The sequence below is a fragment of the Dromiciops gliroides genome, chromosome 4 (genome assembly GCF_019393635.1).
Source record: "Dromiciops gliroides isolate mDroGli1 chromosome 4, mDroGli1.pri, whole genome shotgun sequence".
In the NCBI taxonomy this organism is placed as follows: domain Eukaryota; kingdom Metazoa; phylum Chordata; class Mammalia; order Microbiotheria; family Microbiotheriidae; genus Dromiciops; species Dromiciops gliroides.
In genome coordinates, this window is record NC_057864.1 from 258,526,036 (window position 1) to 258,547,600 (window position 21,565).

Below are 21,565 nucleotides of genomic sequence, written 5' to 3' on the forward strand. Positions count from 1 at the left end.
TTTGGTGCTAAGTACTTTTTTTTGAAGGGCAGTGGGGTTAAGTGACTTGCCCAAGGTAAGTGTCAGGTGTCTGAAGCCGGATTTGAACTCATGTCCTCCTGAATCCAGGGCCTGTGCTTTATCCATTGCGCCATCTAGCTGCCCCTCGTTCTCCATATATTTTAGAAATGAGGCCTTTATCAGAAACACTGGCTATAAAAATTCTTTCCCAGCTTACCGCTTTCCTTCTAATCTTGGTTTCATTGGTTTTGTTTGTTCTAAACCTTTTTAATTTAATGTAATCAAAATGATCCATTTTGCATTTCATAATGTTCTCTCTCATCTTTGTTCATATATTTTTCCCTTCCCTATAGGTCTGACAAGTAAACTATTCCTTCTTTTTCTAATTTGCCCATTGTATCACTTTTTTTTTTCTTTTGTGGGGCAATGAGGGTTAAGTGACTTGCCCAAGGTCACACAGCTAGTTAGTGTCAAGTGTCTGAGGTCAAATTTGAGTTCAGGTCCTCCTGAATCCAGGGCTGGTGCTTTATCCACTGCGCCATCTAGCTGACCCCCATGGTATCACTCTTTAAGTCTAGATCATGTACCCATTTTGTTTTTGTTATTATTTTTTTTCGGCAGGGCAATGAGGGTTGTGACTTGCCCAAGGTCACACAGCTAGTTAGTGTCAAGTGTCTGAGGTCAGATTTGAACTCAGGTCCTCCTGAATCCAGGGCCGGAGCTTTATCCACTGTGCCACTTATCTGCCCCTCATGTACCCATTTTGACTTGACTTTGGTATACAGTATAAGATGTTGGTCTATACCTACTTGCTGCCATACTATCTTTCAGTTTTCCCAGCAGTTTTTGTCAAATAGTGAGTTCTTATCCTGGGGGCTAGAGTGTTTGGATTTATCAAACAGGAGATTGCTATATTCATTTACAGCTATGGTTTGTGTGCTTCATCTCACATACATACCCAAACCAACCACTAGCAAATTATACAGACAGTTAAACAAAACCACCTAGAAGAGTAAGTGCAATTGTTGTACATTTTAGAGCTAGCATTTATATAGTGCTTTAAGGTTTATTTAGAGCTTTATCTGTTGTTTCAAAGTGCTGGACCTAGAGTCAGGAAAACCTGAGTTCAGAAAAAGGGCCTTAAGCTGACTGTGTGACCCTGGGGAAGTCATTTCACCTCTGTCTACTTCAGTTTCCTCATCTTAAAATGGAGATAATAGTACCTAGTTCTCAGGGTTGTTTCAAGTTCCAGGTGAGAGGATACTTATCAAATAAATCTTAAAGTGTTATATAAATATTAGTTGTTATTATTACTAATCTCTTTACAAGGTGGGTGGTATTATTATCCCCATTTTACAGATGAGGTAACTAAGGCAGAGAGAAGTGACTTGGCCCGGGTCACATAGCCAATATATATGCAACCTTACACTTTTGTAATTTCCTGTTTGTTAAAAGAAAAGGAAGACTTATAGATAAATAAATAGCTCTCATTTATTTAATGCTTTTAAGGTTTACAAAGAAGTGCTTTAAATACATTATCTAATTTGATCCTCACAACAATCCTGTAAGGTGGCTGCCATTATTCCCATTTTATAGATGAAGAAATTAAGGCTCACAGAGGTTAAGGGACTTGACCAGGGTCATACAGGGAGTAACTATTTGAAGTGGAAATCAAATTGAGGTCTTTCTGACTCCAGCTCCAGCACTCTAGCCATTATACTCAAATGCCTCTAAACTCTTCATACTCTTTGATCCAATGATCCCATTATTGTGTACACCGAAATGAGGCTAAAGATAGAAAAAAAGGTCTCATGTATACCCAAATATTTATAGCACTTTTTGTGGTAGCAAAAACTGGAATAGCTGCTCATTGATGGGTGACTGGCTGAACAAATTATGATGCGTAATTGTAATGGAATATTGTTGCACCATAAGCAACAATGAATACGAGGAATTCAGAGAAACTTGGACAGACAGGTATGAATTGATATGGAGTAAAGTATGGACAATATATATAATACTACTATATTACTACAGTTCTACTATAGCATATATGGAAACAACACTAAAAGACAGCCAGATTGCTTAATTACAATAACCTATAATGGTCCCCATGATAAGACACACTTCTCTTCTTGTGGTGGGGGAGGGGAGAGCCATGGGTGCAGACTGTTGCATACAGTGCCAGATGTGGTTTTGCTTAACTGTGTTCCTTTGTTACAAGGGGGGAGGTTCCGTGTAGGGGGTGGTGAAAATATAGTGGGAAAAACAAAAAGTCCTCAATAAAACTGAAAAAGAAAATAAAGGAAGGCTGTGTGCTTTAACAAGTGAGTAGCAACCTCATCCATTGCAGTTGACCAGTTTTGTCTTACTTGGCATAGTCATAGTGTTTTCATCACTTGACTTCCCTTTATGAAAGTATCCCCTTATTTTCTTGAATTTTTCATGTTTATTCTTCTTTATGGTCACATATGTCTAAATCCAAGTGATGATTATAATGATGATGATGATGATGGTCCACTCCCTGGGAAAATCTTTCATCCACCCCTTCTTGTACGCAACCCAACCCCCTTTTCCTCCACCCCTTTTCCCAAGGAGACCATCCTTTTATCCACCCCTTGTTCTGAAATTTCTCTATCTCCTAACTCTCTGGAGGTAACAGTTATGAATCAAACCTTTCCATGAATATAATAAGGGAAGAACCTGACAGGGATGGGCCCAGAGGTGATGTTCTTTGCTGAGAAAGTTTTAAAACTTAGGACAGAAGCTGTCTGTTCCGGCTGATGTTTCCACAAATGAGATTGAAGGAGCAGCCAAGAATAGAAGCAGCAGCTAGCAAAGTCAGGAGACTGAGCAGGCCTATGGCTTGGAGTTGAGGGGCGAAAGGAGGGTTGGCCGTGCAAAGACATACTCTTCCAGCCTTCCTCCCTTCTCCCTCAGGAAGCGGAGGGTCAGAGCCAAGAGCCTGCACAGATGTCAGGGAGGAGGTAGCAGAGACACTGAAAAAGTAGAGAGTGAGAGAAGCAGCCTGGAGAGGGAGGAGCAGCAGAGGGAGAAGCTAAGGTTGGGGTGGGGGGAGTAGCGGGGGACCTATGAGAGAAACCAGGGGAAAGTATTGGCAGGCTGGGGGGATACTGATGTTTGCTTTCCTCCTAATTAATGCGGTTTCCCTACCAACCCCCTGCTGTTTCCCAGCTGGCCGACTTCAACAATAACCAAACGCCTGTGTGCCCTGTCCAGTTGGGGGGCTCCGAATTTCTTGATACTGCACAGCCTCTAAGAGGGGTCTGGTTTCATTTTCACAGTCTCCCCCATTTGTACCTCTCTTTTTGTGCTGCTGAGGAAAGGGCCAGTGCCCCAAGCTGATGAGTGAGGAGGGACCACAGCTTGAAAGCTGGCAAGGAGAAGCCCTCCCTGACTGCCAGAGTCCTCCTCACATCACTGCACACTACTGGCTTGCTAGCCTCACCTTGGTTTCCCACGACCTCATGAAATTAAAGCGCTACCCAAAGGGACCATTCCATGACTGCTTGGTCTGGGAACTTCCAGACACAATCCTGGAATGGACTTTGCTCCATTTGCTTAAGTGACTGCAACATGCAGGTGTCCCTTCTTCCTGGGGGGAAAAATAGTGTCAGTAGGATAATTTATAAGTTGAATTATCTTTCCCATAAGTCATAGGGTCACTTCAAAGATGTTTGAGCTTTCTTTCCTTTCCTCAGTGGGCAGAGGTGCCTAACACTTTCACTCCTTACCTCAAGCTTCCTAGGTCAAGTAGCTATTACTAAAATCTGTAAACAAATGCACCAGCAGAGTACCTTCCATAACAAATCCTTTTGGAATAGGAATAATCACCCCATAGATATATATAAAAATATATGTATATATATGTATATGTGTATATATATGTATATATATATGTATATATATATATGTATATATATGATTCTGAAGTTTGGGGTAGGAAGGCTGGAGGATTTTTTCCCTAAGAATCACAGAATATGAGAATTGGAAGAGAAATAAGAGATCATCTTGTCCAAACAGTTGTTGGCACATCACAGACATTTAATAAAGGTTTGTTGACTGACCAACAGAAATCCCTTCTTAAAGCATACCTACTCCTTCATGTCAATGAAAGGGATACAAGGAAGAGAGGTAGAGAGCAAAGAAATGGGGAAGTGAGCACAGAAGACCCGGAGGGTCCCTTTTTCATGCCCATCTTCATCCCTCTACCGTCAACCAAGCTAGGTCTGAAGAATGATGCCCAGGGGAACACGGGGGGACATTCTCATCTAGGTGGGAGTGATAGAGATAGCTTAGTAAGGTGGGAAGATTGGACTTAGAATCGGAGTTCTTAGCTAGCTGACTCTGGGCACTTGACCTCCTGGATTCTCAGTTTCCATACTCAGAAAATGGAGCCAGCAATATGGGCAGTACTTATCTCAAAGTTACTTAAAGTTTATAAACCTCAATAAGTTATATGTATGAACTATGATTATTACTCTTATTCTCAGGCATTGAGTAGAACTGCTGAAGAGGGAAGGGGAGACGTTCCATGCCATTCCTCCTGTCCTTTGTACATCATGGGGACACTTGGTATAGATGTAGATTTGCCAGGGGTGTGCTCCAGTGCTTACAAGAGTTTGGCTGGACTCAGATTTGTTGCAGAGGGCATGGGAGGGATCAATATGGCCCTGCTAAGAGGTTTCTCTCCCTCCAGGCCCAAACAATTCCTAGTCACAGTAGTTAGCATAGAGGAGAAAGAAGTCTGTTCAGTTATATCTGGAGATGGTTGGGGGTAAGCAAGGGAGGATGGACCTAGATGACTTTCAAGTCTTTTCTAGCCTAAAGACTTCCCAGATAGCATTCCCCCCAGAGCCCAAGTATCAGGGAGTAGGTTAGGAACAAATAAAAGAATATTAACACCTTTTTTTTTGGGGGGGGGCGAGGGCAATGAGGGTTAAGTGACTTGCCCAAGGTCACACAGCTAGTAAGTGTCAAGTGTCTGAGGCTGGATTTGAACTCAGGTCATCCTGAATCCAGGGCTGGTACTTTGTCCACTGTGCCACCCAGCTGCCCCACATAGTATTGTTATTAAGAGGAATGTATAGTAGAGAACTGGGTCTTGGAGTCAGGAAGACCTGGGTTTGAGTCCTACCTCTGACACATACTGTCTGTGATCCTGGGCAAGTCTCTTAATCTCTCAGAACTCTAGGCAAGGCTCTAAGATCATAAATTTTAGAACAGGCATAAACCTGCATTAGTAGAGCAAGTTGTTCACCTAGAGCTCCCAGCTTTGTATCATCTATAAATTTGATAACCATACTATCTATATAGTTTTATTCAAAACATTGGAAAAAAGTGTTAAACAGCACAAGACCAAGCACAGATCCCTGGGACACTCTGCTGGAAACCTCTTGTCAAGCTGATATTGAAGCAGCTAGGTGGTACAGTGAATGCAGTCAGGAAGACCTGGGTTCAAATGTGGCCTCAGATACTTACTAGCTGTGTGATACTGGGCAAGTAATTTAATCTTTCTTTGCCTCAATTTCCTCAATGAGAAAATTGTAAAATGAGGAATAACAGCACCTACTTCACGGGATTGTTGGGAGGATCAAATGAGATAATATTTGTAAATTGTGCTTAGCATAGTGCCTGGAACATGATAGGCACTACATATGCTTATTTCCTTCTCCTTCTTTTCCCTTCCTTTGAACCACTAATGACTACTCATTCAACCTGTATCTTACAAATTTATCTCACTTTGTGATTTTTTTCTAACCTTCTCTCTGTTTTCTCCTGTGAATTTAAAAAAATGCTTCAATGACCCTCTTTTCTTTTTTTCCTTTTTGTGTATAACTGTTCTTTCCCTAAGCCTCCTCTCTTCTTCTCCCCCATTAAAAATAAAAAGAAAGATCAGACCCTTCCATTAAGTTTGGATAGTTAAGAAAAACAAATCCCCACAATGGCCATGTCCAAAAGTGTATGTCTCATTTTGCATATTGAGTCCAAGTCCTTTTTGCCAGGAGGTAGAGGTAGCATGCTTCCTTTTCAGTCCTCTGGAATTGTGGTTGGTCATTACATTAATTAGAATTCTAAAAAGTCTTTCTAAATTGTTTTTTCTTTACAGTGTTGTTATTATTTTCCATAAGCTATTCTTGTCAAGTAAAAACAGCTCTTTATGAGCTTGCTTGCTTTTCTTTTTTATGATTATATAAAACATTACCATATTAGTAATTTTGTACAAGAAAACTTTATTTAAAGAAAACAAATGGGGGGCAGCTAGGTGGCACAGTGGATAGAGCACCGGCCCTGGATTCAGGAGTTCCTGAGTTCAAATCCGGCCTCAGACACTTAACACTTACTATCTCTGTGACCCTGGGAAAGTCGCTTAACCCCCATTGCCTCACTAAAAAAAACAAACAAAAAAACCCCAAAAGAAAACAAATGAAAGAAAGTGAAAAATAGCATGCTTCAGTCTGTGTTCCATCAATATCAGTTCTTTCTTTGGAGGTGGATAGTATGTTTCATTAATAGTCTTTTGGGATTGTCTTGGATCATTGTATTGTTGAGAATACTCAAGTCACTCACAGTTCTTCATCAAACAATATTGCTGTCTCTGCACAATGTCTCTTCACTATACATCAGTTCATACAAGTCTTTCCGGTCCTTTCTGAAATCATCTTGCTTGTCATTGCTTATAGCACAATAATATTCCATCACCATCATATACCACAGTTTGTTTAACCATTCCCCAATTGATGGGCATTCCTTTGATTTCCAATTCTTAGCCACCACACAAAGGCTTGCTTCTCTTTCTAGATGTTCACTAACCATCTTTTAAATGATCCATTATAGAATTTCATCAGGATTCATTAGGTTTGTTCATCAAATTGAATTCAATTCAATTCAGTATTTATCAAGTATGTGTTATTTGCAAAATTCTAGGGATACAAAGATTTGGGGGGTGGGTGGGACAATGGGGGTTAAGTGACTTTCCCAGCATGTAGCTAGTCAAGTGTCGGAGGTTGGATTTGAACTCAGGTCCTCCTGAATCCAGAGCTGGTGCTTTATCCACTGCATCACCTAGCTGCCCCTTTAGGGATATAAAGATGAAAAATACCATTCCTGTCCTTGAGGAGCTTATAATCAATTTAATGGGGATATAAGATGGATACCAAAAAAGGTATGCTATCAGTTAACATGTGATAGGGACAAGGAAGAGATCTAAATGAAGTGTCATAAGAAATCTGAAGGAGAAAGTGCTATCATATAGGAGAACCAAGGAGGTCTTGAATCTGGCTTTGAATGGAGAAAAGGATTTTGGCAAGAGGAAATATTGAGGGAGCATGTTCTAATCATGGAGGATAGAGTGTGCAAATTCATAGAAGTGGAATAGTTCAGTACAAATTGGGAAATATCCAGCATTACAGAATCTTGGGATTTTAGAGTTGGAAAGAGCCACCAGTTCAGTTCAGTGCTATGACAATATCCAATAAGTGGGACTTTAGCTCTTGCTTCAAGACCTATAATAGAGAAGAAGCTACTACCTCTGGAGGCAGCCCATTCTACCTATGGATATGTTTGGTTGTTTTGTTGTTGAGTCTTTTCAGTTGTCTGACTCTCTGCAACCCCATTTGGGATTTTCTTGACAAAAATACTGGAGTGGTTGGCTATTTTGTTCTCCAGCTCATTTTACAGATGAAGGAACTGAGGCCAACAAGGTTAAGTGACTTGCTGATGGTCTCATAGCTAGTAAGTGTCTGAGGCCAGATTTGAACTAGGGAAGATGAGACTTCTTATTCTAGTCCAAGCCCAGTGCTCCATCCACTGTACCACCTAGTTGCCTTTCTTTGTTAGAAAGGTTTTTTCCCCACTGTGATTAAGCCTAAATTTGCCTCTTTTTAATTTCTACCTATTGCTTCAAGTTTTGCCTTTTGGGAACAAACAAGAGTCTACTTCCTCTTTCATGTGATAGTTTTTCAAATATGTACAGGCAGCTACATAGAGTATAGGAAGGAAAAATAGTATGAAATAATACTAGAAAGGTTGGAGTCATATTAGAAAGAGCCTTAAATGCCAGGCTAAGAATTTGTATTTTATCCTATAAGCAATAGAGAAGACAGTATGGTACAGTGGAAAAGAATATTTGGTTTCAAGGCAGAGGACCTGAGTTCAAATCCCAGCCCTGCTGCTCACTTCCGATTTGACCTTAGATAAGTCAGTTATTAGCTTCTCTGGACTCCATTTGCTTATCTACAAAATGAGAAAGTTGACCTCTAAGCTCCTTTCCAGCTCTAAATCTATGATCCAGGAGGAGCCACAAGAGCTGGGGGAAGTCAATGGTCAGATCTGCACATTAAGAAGTTTAATTTGTCAACTGCATGGAGAATAGATTGGAGAGGGAAGAAACAGGAGGCAAGGATATTAAAGGATAGATGGTTGGAAAGGTCATTAGAAAGGTCATAAGTCAGTGGTGTCCAACTCAAATAGAAACAAGAGCTACTTAATAGCACAGAAGAATTGTTATAGCCACATTTGGGGGGTGGGGTGGGGCAATGAGGGTTAAGTGACTTGCCCAGGGTCACACAGCTAGGAAGTGTCATGTGTCTGAGTTCGGATATGAAGCAGGGCTGGTGCTCTATCTACTGCGCTACCTAGCTGCCCCCTGTAGCCACATATTAACATTCTCTATGTTCTACTTTGTTGTTATTTATTTTGTTAAATATTTCCCAATTACATTTAATCGCAAATGTAACTAAAATTATATTTTAATCTGGTTAGGCATATTTGACCCTTCTGGTCTATATTATCCCCTTTACAGCACCTCACACAAATGATTATCCAGCTTCCCTTTAGAGAACTGTGAGGGGGAACCCACCACTTCTTGCAGCAAGCCATTACATTTTGTATAACTCTAACAGGTTCTTTTTACATCACATTATTTCCTAATATGCCCCTTTCCCCTACCCATTTTGGAAAGCCATTATCCCTTATATGTACCTGGCATGTAGTTGATACTTAATAAATGCATGATGATTGACTATAAAAAAATTAAAAGACAAGAGGAAAAAAGGCAATTCAGCAAAACTAACCAATACATCAGTCAAGTCTGACAGTATATGTGATGTATCTTAACCATAGTTTCCCACCTCTAAAAAGGGAGAGGTATGCATTCTCATATCCTTTTTAGGGGGACAAATTTGGTCATTATAATCACACTACATTCAATTTAGATTTATTGTTGATCTTTTCAATTACAATGCTTTAGTCATTTACATATATTCATTTCCTGGTTCTGATAACTTCACTTTGTATCAGTTTATATATATCCACATGGCTCCTTGTATTTATTACAGGCCAGTAATATTCCATTACAGTCATGTACTACAGTTTGTTCAGCTGTTCTTCAATCTATGGAAATATGCTTTGTTACCAGTTCTTTTCTACTACAAAAAATGCTGTTAGAAATATTTTGGTCCTTATTAGACCTTTCTTTAGGATTGCTTTAATTATTAATAATAATAATAATTTATATAATACTTTGAAGTTCACAAATAATTTTATAAATATCAACTCATCTTTAACATCACCATAACCCTGGGAGGTAAGTGTTATTATCCCCCTTTTGGAAACTGAGGTAGACAAAGATTAAGTGATTTGCCCAGGATCACACACACATAGTAAGCAAGTGTCTGAGGTCAAATTTGAACTCAGGTCCAGCAGCGCACAACCCAGTTGTTAGAAAGTTGTTCCTTACATTGAGCCTAAATCTGCATCTCTGTAGCTTCACTAGTTCCTAGTTACCCACTCTGGGACTGAGCAGACAAGTCTAATCTCTCTTCTATATGGAAACCCTTCAGATATTTGAAGATAGCTTTCATGTCCCCACCTCTTCCTTTAGTCTTTTCTTCTCTAGGTCCTTTTTTTAATCATATAAGTATTTTATTATTTTCTAGTTACATGTAAAAATAGTGGTTTGGGTTTGGGTTTTTTGTGTGTGGGGCGGGGGGCAAAGAAGGTTAAGTAACTTGCTCAGGATCACACAGCTAGTAAGCGTCAAGTGTCTGAGGTCGGATTTGAACTCAGGTCCTCCTAAATCCATGGCCAGTGTTTTATCACTGTGCCACATAGCTGTCCCTGTAAAAATGTTTTTTTTTTGTTTGTTTTTTGTTTTTTTTTTAGTGAGGCAATTGGGGTTAAGTGACTTGCCCAGGGTCACACAGCTAGTAAGTGTTAAGTGTCTGAGGCCGGATCTGAACTCAGGTCCTCCTGAATCCAGGGCCGGTGCTCTATCCACTGTGCCACCTAGCTACCTCGTAAAAATGGTTTTTAACATTTGTTTTCATAATATTTTTAGTTCCAAATTTTTCTCTCTCCTTCCCTTCCTTCACCCCTCCCCAAGGCAGAAAGCAATCTGACATAGGTTATATATGTACAATCACATTAAACATATTTCTGCATTAGTCATGTTGTGAAAGAAGAATCATCTTCTCTAGTTCTTTACCCAGTTCTTCCAGTGGATCTTGATATGATATGGTCTTCTTAAAAAATAGTATTTTTTAAAAAAAAATTCTTTGTAAAGACAATTTTTAACATTCATTTTCACTGAATTTTGAGTTTCAAATTTTTCTCCTTTTCTTTCCTCCCTTCTCCCTAAAATGGTAAATACTATGATGTAGGCTATATATGTACAATCATGTAAAACACATTTTGTATATTTAGTCATGTTGTGAAAGAGGAAACAGACCAAAAGGAAAAAAAAAAACAAAAAATAAAGTGAAGATAGTATGTCTTGGTCTGCATTCAGAGTTTATCAGTTCTTTCTCTGGATGTGGAGAGCATTTTTTATCATGAGTCCTTTGGAATTATTTTGCATCAATGTATTGCTGAGAGGAGTTGTCATTCATAGTTGATCATATTGTTACTGTGTACAATATTCTCTTGGTTCTGTTCACTTCACTCAGCATCAGTTCATGCAGACCTTTCAGTTTTTTCTGAAACTTGCCTGCTCATCATTTCTTATAGCACAACAGCATTCCATTACATTCATTTACCATAACTTGTTCAGCCATTCCCCAGTTGATGGACATCCCCTCAATTTCCAGTTCTTTGCCACCACAAAGAGAGCTGCTATAAATATTTTTGTACATGTAGGCCCTTTTCCCTTTTTTGGTGATATCTTTGGGATCCAGACCTAGTAGTGGTATTGCTGGATCAAAGGTATGCAGTTTGATTGTCCTTTGGGTATAGTTCCAAATTGCTATCCAGAATGGTTGGATCAGTCATATGATATGGTCTTGATGACCTTCACCACTGTTTTCCCTCATTTAGAGACTCTCTAGCTTATCAATGTCAATTAATTGGGTAGTATTTATTAAGCTCCTACTATGTGCCAGGCAATGTGTTAAGCATATAATTTCTAGCACTGAACATAGTATTATAGATGTGGTCTACCTGAGGGGAGGGTGTATACTGAGGGACTATTATTTCCCTCATTATGGACACTATGCTCATTTAATATAGCCTAGATTGCATTGGGGCAGTTAGGTGGTACAGTGGATAGAGCACTGGCCCAGAATTTAGGAAGACCTGAGTTAAAATCTCACCTCAGACATTTACTTGCTGTGTGACCCTGGGCAAGTCACTTAACCCCAATTGCCTTAAAAACATCTGGGGCTATCTCCAGTTGTTCTGATAGATGTCTTGCCACTGAACCTAGATGGCTCTGGAGGACAGAGTGAGGTTGATGACCTTGTACAGCCCTCTCTCACTTAAATCCAATTTACTGCAAGTCTTGACATCATCCCAATGTCATGGTCCTCTTTGAGAATGAAGGACAAACAACAACAACAGCAAGACTGCATTAGCTATTTATTTACCATGTTCAGATGAAAGGAGGTGAGGGTCTGAGATAGAGTAGTGATAATCTGAAAGTAAAGAAATGGATATCTACAGTAGGTAAGGCTTATAGAATTAGAAGTGATAGGAAGAAGTTTATTGGATGTAGGGGATGAGGGAATGGGGAAAGTGAAAGATGGTTCTGGGGTTTTGAACCTGATGGGTTTGGAAGATGGTGGTGCTATCAAGAGAAATAGGAAGGTTGAGACAAGGGCAGGTTTTGGGGAAGGATGAATTCAGCTTTGAATATGTTGATTTTGAGCTGCCTATGACATATTGGGGTGGAAATGCTTATTAGGCAGTTGGAAATGTGGAACTGAAGCTCAGGAGAAGGATGGATATGTAGATTTGGAAGACATCTGCATAGATCTGATAACTGAAGGCTTTTGGAGGTTTACTTTTTTTTTTTTTTCAGGGCAATGAGGGTTAAGTGACTTGCCCAGGGTCACACAGCTAGTAAGTGTCCAGTGTTTGAGGCCGAATTTGAACTCAGGTGCTCCTGAGTAGATAAAACTGGTGTTTTATGCCCCACCTAGCCGCCCCAACTGAAGGCATTTAAGAAGGTAAGATCATTAGGGGAGATATTATAGAGATGGAAGAGAAAGATTCCTTCAGAGAGCACCTCCATAAATGCCCATAATCAAGGAGCTGGAGAGAGGAAGATAAATTAGTGGAGGAAGATGAAGAAAAAGGAGTAGAGAAGCCAAGGGAGGAGAAAATGTCAAGTGGAATGAGTGGTCAACAGTATTATAGGATCAAAGATTTAGAGTTTGAAAGTACCTCGCAGGCTATTTAATGCAACTCTTTTATATAATAATAATAACAAACATTTATATAGCACTTTAAAGTTTGCAAAAGACTTTATAAATATTATCCCATTTTATCCTCATGGCAACCCTGGGAGGTAGGTGCTATTATTATTCCCATTTTACAGATGAATAAACTGAGGCAGACAGAAATAAAGTGACTTGTTCAGGGTCACACAGCTAAGAAGTATCTGAGTCTGGATTTGAATCCACCGTCCTGACTCCATGTCTGTTTTGCTGTCCACTATACCACTCTTTTATCAAGGTCAAGGAGTATGAAGCTTAATACATCGGTTTTGGTGATTAAACTCATCTTTTGACCAAGATTTTGGACCGATGTCTAAAGCTTTACAGATCTCTGACTACAAAATTAAGAAGTGATTATCAACATTTAATACTATATAATATATATATTTAAAATATATTGAAATAACATTTAAAGCAATTTGTCAACCATAGAGTTATACAAACATATCATTATTTACTAGATGGTACTATATCCATGAAGGCAGGAACTATGTCTTATCTAAAATTTCTATTTCCCCCAGCACATAGCATATATACTCTACACATAGTAGTTGCTGTTGAGTTGAATTGAATTGTTGATCTTGGGGAGAACAACTTTAGTGGAATAGTGTGTATAGAAGCCATATTATATGGGATTGAAGAGTTAGCTTGCAGTAGGAAGTTGTGGAAATGAACCTTGATTACTCTTTGTGGAGTTTGGTAGTGAAGGGCAGGACACATACAGGAGGCTAACTTAAATGGCTATGGTTGTTTTTGTTTCAAGGATAGGGAAGACCTAAGTATGTTTGTAGGTGGTGAAGAGAAGGGAGGGAGGGAGGGAGGGAGGGAGGGAGGAAGAGTGGGAAGGAGAGAGAAAGAGAGACAGAGACAGACAGAGAGAGAGACTCAGAATGGAGAGAGAGAATGGAGCGTGGGAGAGAGATAATAGCAAGAGAGAGACACAGAGAAAGGGTGTCACGTGTGTGTATAGGGTGGGAGTGGAGGGTAGAATAGTCATAGAATAGATGCAGCAGGATTTCAAAGGAGACAAGAAGAGGCAGAATCAAGGACATCACTAGAATGTTAGGGTAGCCTTGGCAGAGAAATGGCCCACCTCATTTTCTGAGACTGGAGGGGAGGAGAGGATGAGTGAAGACATAGAAGGGTTTTTGAAGTGTGGAGGAGGGGAGATAAGGGAACTCTCAAAAGATGGTCTCAATCTTCTCAGTGAAAAAGGTGGCCAAGTTGTTTGCTAAAAAAGAAAAAAAAGTTGGGAGTGGCATCGGGAGCATGAGGACAGAGGAGAAACTTTACACAGCTACTCTGAGGCCTGTGATGGGGAGTCAGTCTGAGCTAAATGGAAAGGAAATGGAGTAAGGTTCTTGCGTTTGACTCTTCCGTGGGCCATTACAAATGGAAATGACTGTAAAATGAGAGGCCTGGGTTAATTTCCTTTCAGCAGTCCCATTCTATGGTTGTATGAAATGAAAATTCCAAAGGCTAGAGAAAGGTGTGTCTCTCTTTGGGTTGACTCAAGGAACCTTCTCCTTCTGGATCTCCTCTGTGTTCTGGGTGTGGCTGGCACCCAAAGGGGTAACCTGGTGGGACTGCCTTGTGAGGAGGAGCTGAGCTTAAGAGCTGGACACTGCTCAAAGACCTCATAGTACTTGTAGGCTGAAACAGGAGGGGGAACTTCCAGGCTCTCCTCTAAGGACCCAGCATTTCTGTGGAGGGCCATGGACACCAGGAAAATTTCACATGGGCCGAACTCTCAGATATGTGTCTAAATCAGCAGGAGGAAACCTCAAAGACTTGTAAGTGACTCCAGTAAAGGTTTCTTATTGGACTTTTGCTTAGGGTTGCTTTCCTGTTTTCCCCCATGAGTGAGAGTAGAGGAAAGAAGACAGATTTGAGAATTTGGGCCACTGGGCCACAGTCTTTACTTTGAATCACCCCTGGGATTATGGTGGGTAACTCATTTTACCCCTTTGGGCCTCCATTTGCTCAGCTGTAAAATGGAATGATTGCTTGGGTTAAATTTTGCCAAATCTTCCTTCTAGCTTTATGATTTTTCTGACCCCTGTGGTTGGAAAGAGTTACATGCTTCCTTCTGTAACTGACTTATTGGGGGGTGTAGTGGGAATCAGAGAAATATGGGCTGGAGGGGGCAGCTGGGTGGTGCAGTGGATAGAGCACTGGTCCTGGAGTCAGGAGGACCCGAGTTCAAATCTGGACTCAGATGCTCGATACTAGCTGTGTGACCCTGGGCAAGTCACTTAACCCCAATTGCCTCGCAAAAAAATATGGGCTGGGATCCACTGGGACCCCACATTATCTCATTAATGAGCAAGGTTAACTGGCTTCTTTGCCTGGGCCCACAGGTCCCTTGCCTACTGTCTTTTAGGAGAGGTGGGGCTTTCATCTCACTGAATTCAGGAGTCCTAGCAGGGGCTGGGATACTTTAATTCACATTTTCCTTCCCTTTCTTTATAAGATCTGGGTATGTTATGATTATGGAAGTCCTAGGGTGATTTATTACCAAGGATATTAATAACACAAGAATGCAACCCAGCATTTGCCTGTGTGTGGGTTGGGCATGCCCACATGATGTGTGTGTGTGTGTGTGTGTGTGTGTGTGTGTGTGTGTGTGTGTGTGCTTGTGTGCGTGTGTATGCTCTGTCATAACTCCATATCTGGAAAAATGCCATATTCCCCTCCTTAATCACAGTTTCCTTCTAACCCTTGAGGAAACTCTCAGCTACATTTATCATCAGGGGCTGCCCCTTCCACCGAATGTGAGAACCAATGGATAGGAAATGTAAGGTCCTCTGGGTTGACTCCTCTGTGGGTCATTGGAAAGTGGTGGGAACAGTAGGAAAGCAGGAATTCTCTATTTTCCCTTCTTTTAAAAAATTTTTTTTGGGGGGCAGCTAGGTGGCGCAGTGGATAAAGCACCGGCCCTGGATTCAGGAGTACCTGGGTTCAAATCCGGCCTCAGACACTTGACACTTACTAGCTGTGTGACCCTGGGCAAGTCACTTAACCCCCATTGCCCCACAAAAAAAAAAAAAATTTTTTTTGGTGGGGCAGTGGGAGTTAAGTGACTTGCCCAGGGTCACACAGCTAGTAAGTGTTAAGTGTCTGAGTGCAGATTTGAACTCAGGTCCTCCTGAATCCAGGGCCAGTGCTTTATCCACTGTGCCACCTAGCTGCCCTATTTTCCCTTCTTATCCTGGTTTTAGCCTTGAAAATAGGATGGGGTCCACTCCATCTTGTTCACTTTGTGCTTCTCTTTGGGGGCTTAGGTATGTTTCTAAGGAGTCAAGGGGATGGATCAGATGTCCTCTCCAGGTTGTCTCTCCCCATAGTAGAATAAGCTGGCTTGGGAAGTGGTATGCTCCCTATTCCTGGGAGATTTCAAGAGGAATTTGAATAACAGCTATCTGAGATGTAGTAGAGAGGATCCCTATGGTCATTGATCTTAGATGTAGAGCTGGAAGGGATCTCAGAGACCATCTGGTCCTATCACCTCATTTTACAGATGAGGAAACTGAGGCCCAGATTTGCCCAAGGCTGCACAGCTGGTAAGTGGCAAAACTGGGATTCAAACCCCTCATGTTCTGGCTCCAAATGCAGCGTCCCCAGCCCCCACCATATCACAATGGTTGGATTAGATGGCCTAAGGCCCTTACCTGAGAGTGTGATTCTGTGATTTGGGGATCTCTTCCAGTTAGAATCGATCAAAAGCCTTAAATTGTGAGCCTCACCCTGATCTCTGGAAATGCTCTGTGAGCTCGGGATGCAGTGGATAGCATTCCACCTCAGGAGTGGCTTGTAGGGGAAGTGTGAAGCATGAATTTGGAGCTTTTGTTATATTTCTTTCCTATCCCTCCTCCAAAGAACTCAAAGAACATTCACCAAAATGATCTCATTTCTTCCCCAGGCCATTCTTGGGAGGTAGGGAGGGACAAGGGTGAAGATTTCAACATTCAAGGTTCAGGACACCAAGGTCCAAAGCAGTCCGGTGACTTGACCAGGGTCATGCACATTGAGTCAGGGGAATGGGGGGGGGGAGGGCCAATTCGGGTTTAGAGGTAGGTGCCCTGATTCCTAGAACCTTTTTTTTTTTAAACCTCTTTGCTGGCTGGGGAGGAAGAGGAGGGTTGGGAAAACTGTGTTGCAGTGGGGCCAAATAGCAACGGACAGAGGAGGCCCCCTGGACCTGGCCACTCCAGTCAAGACAAGGAGGCTGTGGTCCTCAAGGAGACAAGAGCCTTAAAAGTAGACTGGTCGGCCAGTCCGCAGAGCCTGTGATGGAGGAGGGAGCTAGTGCCAGGGAAGAGAGACAGAGAGAGGCCAAAAGAGGGGGAAGCAGAAAGGGAGGGAAAGGGCTTGGGGACAGAGGGATCTGGAGAGCAAGACAAACAAACAATGGGGTGGAAAACAACTTGTTTCCCCTTTTCCAGGCTCCCTGCCTTTCCCAATGAATGTAGCTATTCTCTTGTTAGAATAACGAGTCATAATTTGATTATGTTTTATTCCAGCCTCCCAGGGTAAACAAAGGGCTGGGTGGGTAGAACTGTCACAGTTTCTTGAAGCTACCCTCTGCCTCCAAGGGGTTTTCCCTTTTTTCCTGACTGTTTTTCTGAAAGCCCTTGGTTAAAAAGGAAACTTCTTTTTTTCTTTTGTTTTGCAGGGCAATGAGGATTAAGTGACTTGCCCAGGGTCATACAGCTAGCAAGTGTCAAGTGTCTGAGGTTGGATTTGAACTCAGGTCCCCCTGAATCCAGGGCCAGTGCTTTATCCACTGCACCACCTAGCTGCCCCCCAAAAAGGAAACTTCTAAGGACCCCAATTCCATGCTGCTTCAACATTTAAACTTCCTACCCTAGTTTGCTCCACTCCTATCCCCACCCCACTCTGCATGTACTTACCCTTCAGCCCATTTATAATGTAAATATTTAATCCTATCTATTTATTTCCTGTTTATTAATAGTATAAATTTGGAGTTCATTAATTGTCCTCTTTGTGACTGTCCCTGTCCATGTGTTTGCCTCAACCTGGGAGTCTCCCCCCAATCTCTCTCTCCTGGGCTCAGGCTTCTGGTAGTTAGCACATTCTGTGCAGAGCTCTACCCATTTCCAGAGTTGGCTTCATAAAACTTTTAAAGGCCTTGGGATGTGACATAGTGAAGAGTGGATAGAGTGCTGGACTAGGAGTCAGATAGACCTGGGTTTGAATCCTGCCTCAGGCCCTGACTGAGTGATCCTGGACACTCCCTTACCTCCCATGTGCCTCAGTTTCCTCATTTGTAAGATGGGGATAGCATTTACCTTATGGAGTTGTGAGTGAGAAAATGTATGAAAAGTGCCTTGGAAAACCTTAAAAATTGCTATATGAATTATGAACTAAGATGATGTGCTTGCAACTTACCTGTGCCACTTTGGGTAAATCACTTGGCTTCTGAACCTCAGTTAATTTCTTCATCTAGAAAATGAATTAATTGAATTCAGAGGTTCCTTCCAACTCCAGATTGTCATTGTTTTTGGTGGGACAATGAGGGTTAAATGACTTGCCCAGCATCATACAGCTAGTAAGTGTCAAGTATCTGAGGTCAAATTTGAACTCAGGTCTTCCTGAATCCAGGGTCAGTGCTTTATCCACTGTACCACCTAGCTGCCCCCTCCAACTCCAGATTGTATGACTTGGTGTTATTCCTGCTGCTGCCGGTGATGGTGATCCTCCTGGACCCATTGGGACACAACCGCAGCAGAGTTTTCAGAGACTCATTCAGAGTTTCATTCAGGCCATTGCTGCTCTCTCCCCTCAGAAGGGAAGGACAGGTATGGCAGAGAAACATACTCCAGTAAGGGAGAGATTCCCCTTTCCCAGAACCTCCTAATGACTCTGTTAGATAATGGGGTATAGGGAGGGGGGAAGAGGAGTAGGGGCTCATTTCTGAATATGGAGTAAACTCCTGGTCTCTTTGTTTACATCTCCTGGCCCCCTTCCCCTCCTCCAGCTTTCCTTTTTATAACTTGTATTGGGCTTTGTGACCAGCAGTAAGGGGTGACTAGAAATGGAAATTCCTTGAAACTCTGGGCCTGGACAGCTTCCTCCTCTTCAAAAACCTTGATGTGGTGTCTCTGTGTGGTCCTGGACTGAGTGCTTCAGAGAGGAAATGGGCAACATAAGAGGGCGCCAAGAGATACCCAGAGGCTGATGGGCCCATAAAGGCCCCACAGCTGACAGAAGGAAAACGGCAGACTGTGAAGCAAGCAGTTTACATCACATACGTGTCAGGGGTGAGGGCAGCTTGGGGTGGATGGAAGGGGTAGCTGCGTCATTGGGGTGGGGAGCAGCCCCTGGAGTCTCCTGGTCATGCAGGGAGGGGTTGGGGAAATCCTCCTCTCTCTGGAGCCCTGCTGCTTCTGCTAAGCCTTCTTTTGACCCGCAGCCCCGTGGCTCAGCTCTACTTTCTGCTACCCTCTTAGCTCCCACTCTTCTTTCTTAAATATTCCTGGTCCCACCAAGGCCTAGCTCAGTTTAGTAGCACTGGTCAGCCTTGACCTGAAAACATTTCATAGAATCAATGTGGAGCACGAGGCAAAAACCATAAACAGACTCAGGAACAGGAGTGAAAAGACCTGGGTTTGGGGGTTTGGCTCTCCCATGTATAAGCTTATAAACGACTTAGAATGTGACCACAGACAAGTCACCTCACTTCTCTGGGCCTCATTTGTCAGTTATAAAATGAGAGGGTTTGATGAATGGAATCACAGACTCTGAGTTAGAAGGATTTCAGAGGTTTTACATCATACTGGGTTTGGAGTTGGAGGAACGGGGTTCAAGTCACTGACTCCCCACTTACTAGCTGCATGACCTCGGGCGGGCACGTGATTTTTCCCTCTCTTAGTCTCAGTAAATTCTAAAATGAGGAGGTTCTGCTAGATGATCTGGAAGTTCCCTTCTGGCTCCAAATCATAGAGGTCAATAACTGAAAGGGACTTAGTGGCTGTCTAATTCAACCCACATCTGAAAAGAATCTCCACAAATGGGGGGTGGGGGTGGGGAAGCCCATTCTGCCTTTGGCCAACTCGAATTAGAAAATTTTCCCTAATATCAAACCTAAATTGTCCTCTTTGCAACTTCCACTCAAATGCTCCTGGTTTTACCCTGTGATCTAGTTAAACCCCTTTTTGAGCAAAAATTCTCTATAGCATCCGGTTGCTATCATGAAGACCTCCAGCAACGGGGAACTTACTAACTCCTAAGGTAACCCATCCTATACTTGGACAACACTATTTCTTACATTGAGATGAAATCTGTCTCCCTGTAATTCCCTAGTTTTGAGGAATCTGGGGCCAAGCAGGATAAATTGGATCCCTCTCGTACACCACAGCCTTTCAGATACTTGAAGAATGCTATTAAGTCTTTTGTAAGGTTTCTTTTATGGTTCTGCCGGGCTCTACTTCAACCAGACTCAAGTAGGAAAGTAGATTGGCTTTTGAATCATAGGACTTTAATTTGAATCCATTAATTACCTGTTTTATGTTATTGTTCACCTGTATCCAACTTTTCGTGACCCAGTTTGGGGTTTTCTTGGCAAAGATACTGCAGTGGTTTGCCATTTTCTTCTCCAGCTCATTTTACAGATGAGGAAGCTGAGGCAAATAGGGTTAAGTGACTTGCCCAGGGTCACACAACTAGTGTCTGAGGCCAGATTTGAATTCCTGACAACAGGCCTAGTGCTTCATCCACTGTGCTACCTAGCTACTCCAGTAGAACATTAGGCAAGTCCTTAATTTCTTGGGGTATAAATTTCTGCATCTTTGAATCAAGAAATTTGGATTAGATGATCTCTAGGGTCCTTTCTAGGTCAGAATTCGGCCCTGGTTGGGAACTCTGTTGTGTTCTGGGTTGTTTTGGGTTCCAACTGATTTAGAAAGATTTTGAGTAGCATCCTTCAAGGACAAAGAGATCAGGAAAATGATTAGGTGCTTTCATGTCTCCAGGCTAGTCTTGAGCAAGGAACTGAGCAGCTTGAGGGTTAGCCACACCAATTATTCTGCTGGTTAGAGAGGTGGTAAGAATGAGTTCAGGATCACAGGTTCAATTCCTATTCAGGCTAGATAGGTCCACTTCTGTCCCTGGCTATAGACTACATCTGTAACCATACCAAGTTGTCTGAAACACATGCTTGGAGGAAGGGAGGGAAGGAGGTAGCTGAGTGGGGGAAGGTCATTTATGAATCACTAGGGTCTCTTCAGCACATACTCACCCGCAAAGCCAAGCTCCTGCTATTTATTGGTCAGTGGTTGCAGCACCCTTCCTCCTTGCTGGGTCCCCTCACCCGACCACCAGTCCAGTCCTGGCCCCTATATTATTAGTCCTCAGCTTGACTTCCCTTCCAGCTGCTGAGCACCAAGATTGCAACACAGCAGCCCTCCCCCACCCAAACCTCCAGGACTGGCTGCTGGTGTGGCTATCACAGAGGGAACCTCTGACCACCCACAGAGTGGAGTATCCCAGCTGCCCCACTTCCCCAATGTTTTCCTCTGCTCCCCCTTCCCCTCCCCCCAGCCCCTAGGGGATGGAGAAACCCCTGAGCCCCGGTCAGAAGCAGGGATGGACAGGAGCACAGCTGGGCTTTCCACCTCCCACCACTGTGGCCAGATGGCTCCCATCTCTGGCTGGATGCTCAGTGTGAGGTCCGTTAGGGCTCAAAAGGGCAAACCTGGTGCTGCCGGTCTGGGATACCCAAGAGAATCCTCTGGGTTGAAGGTAGCGGGCTATTGTTAGCTTGAAGACAACCTCATGGGGAGGAAAGAGGGGAACTTTGTCCTACCTTC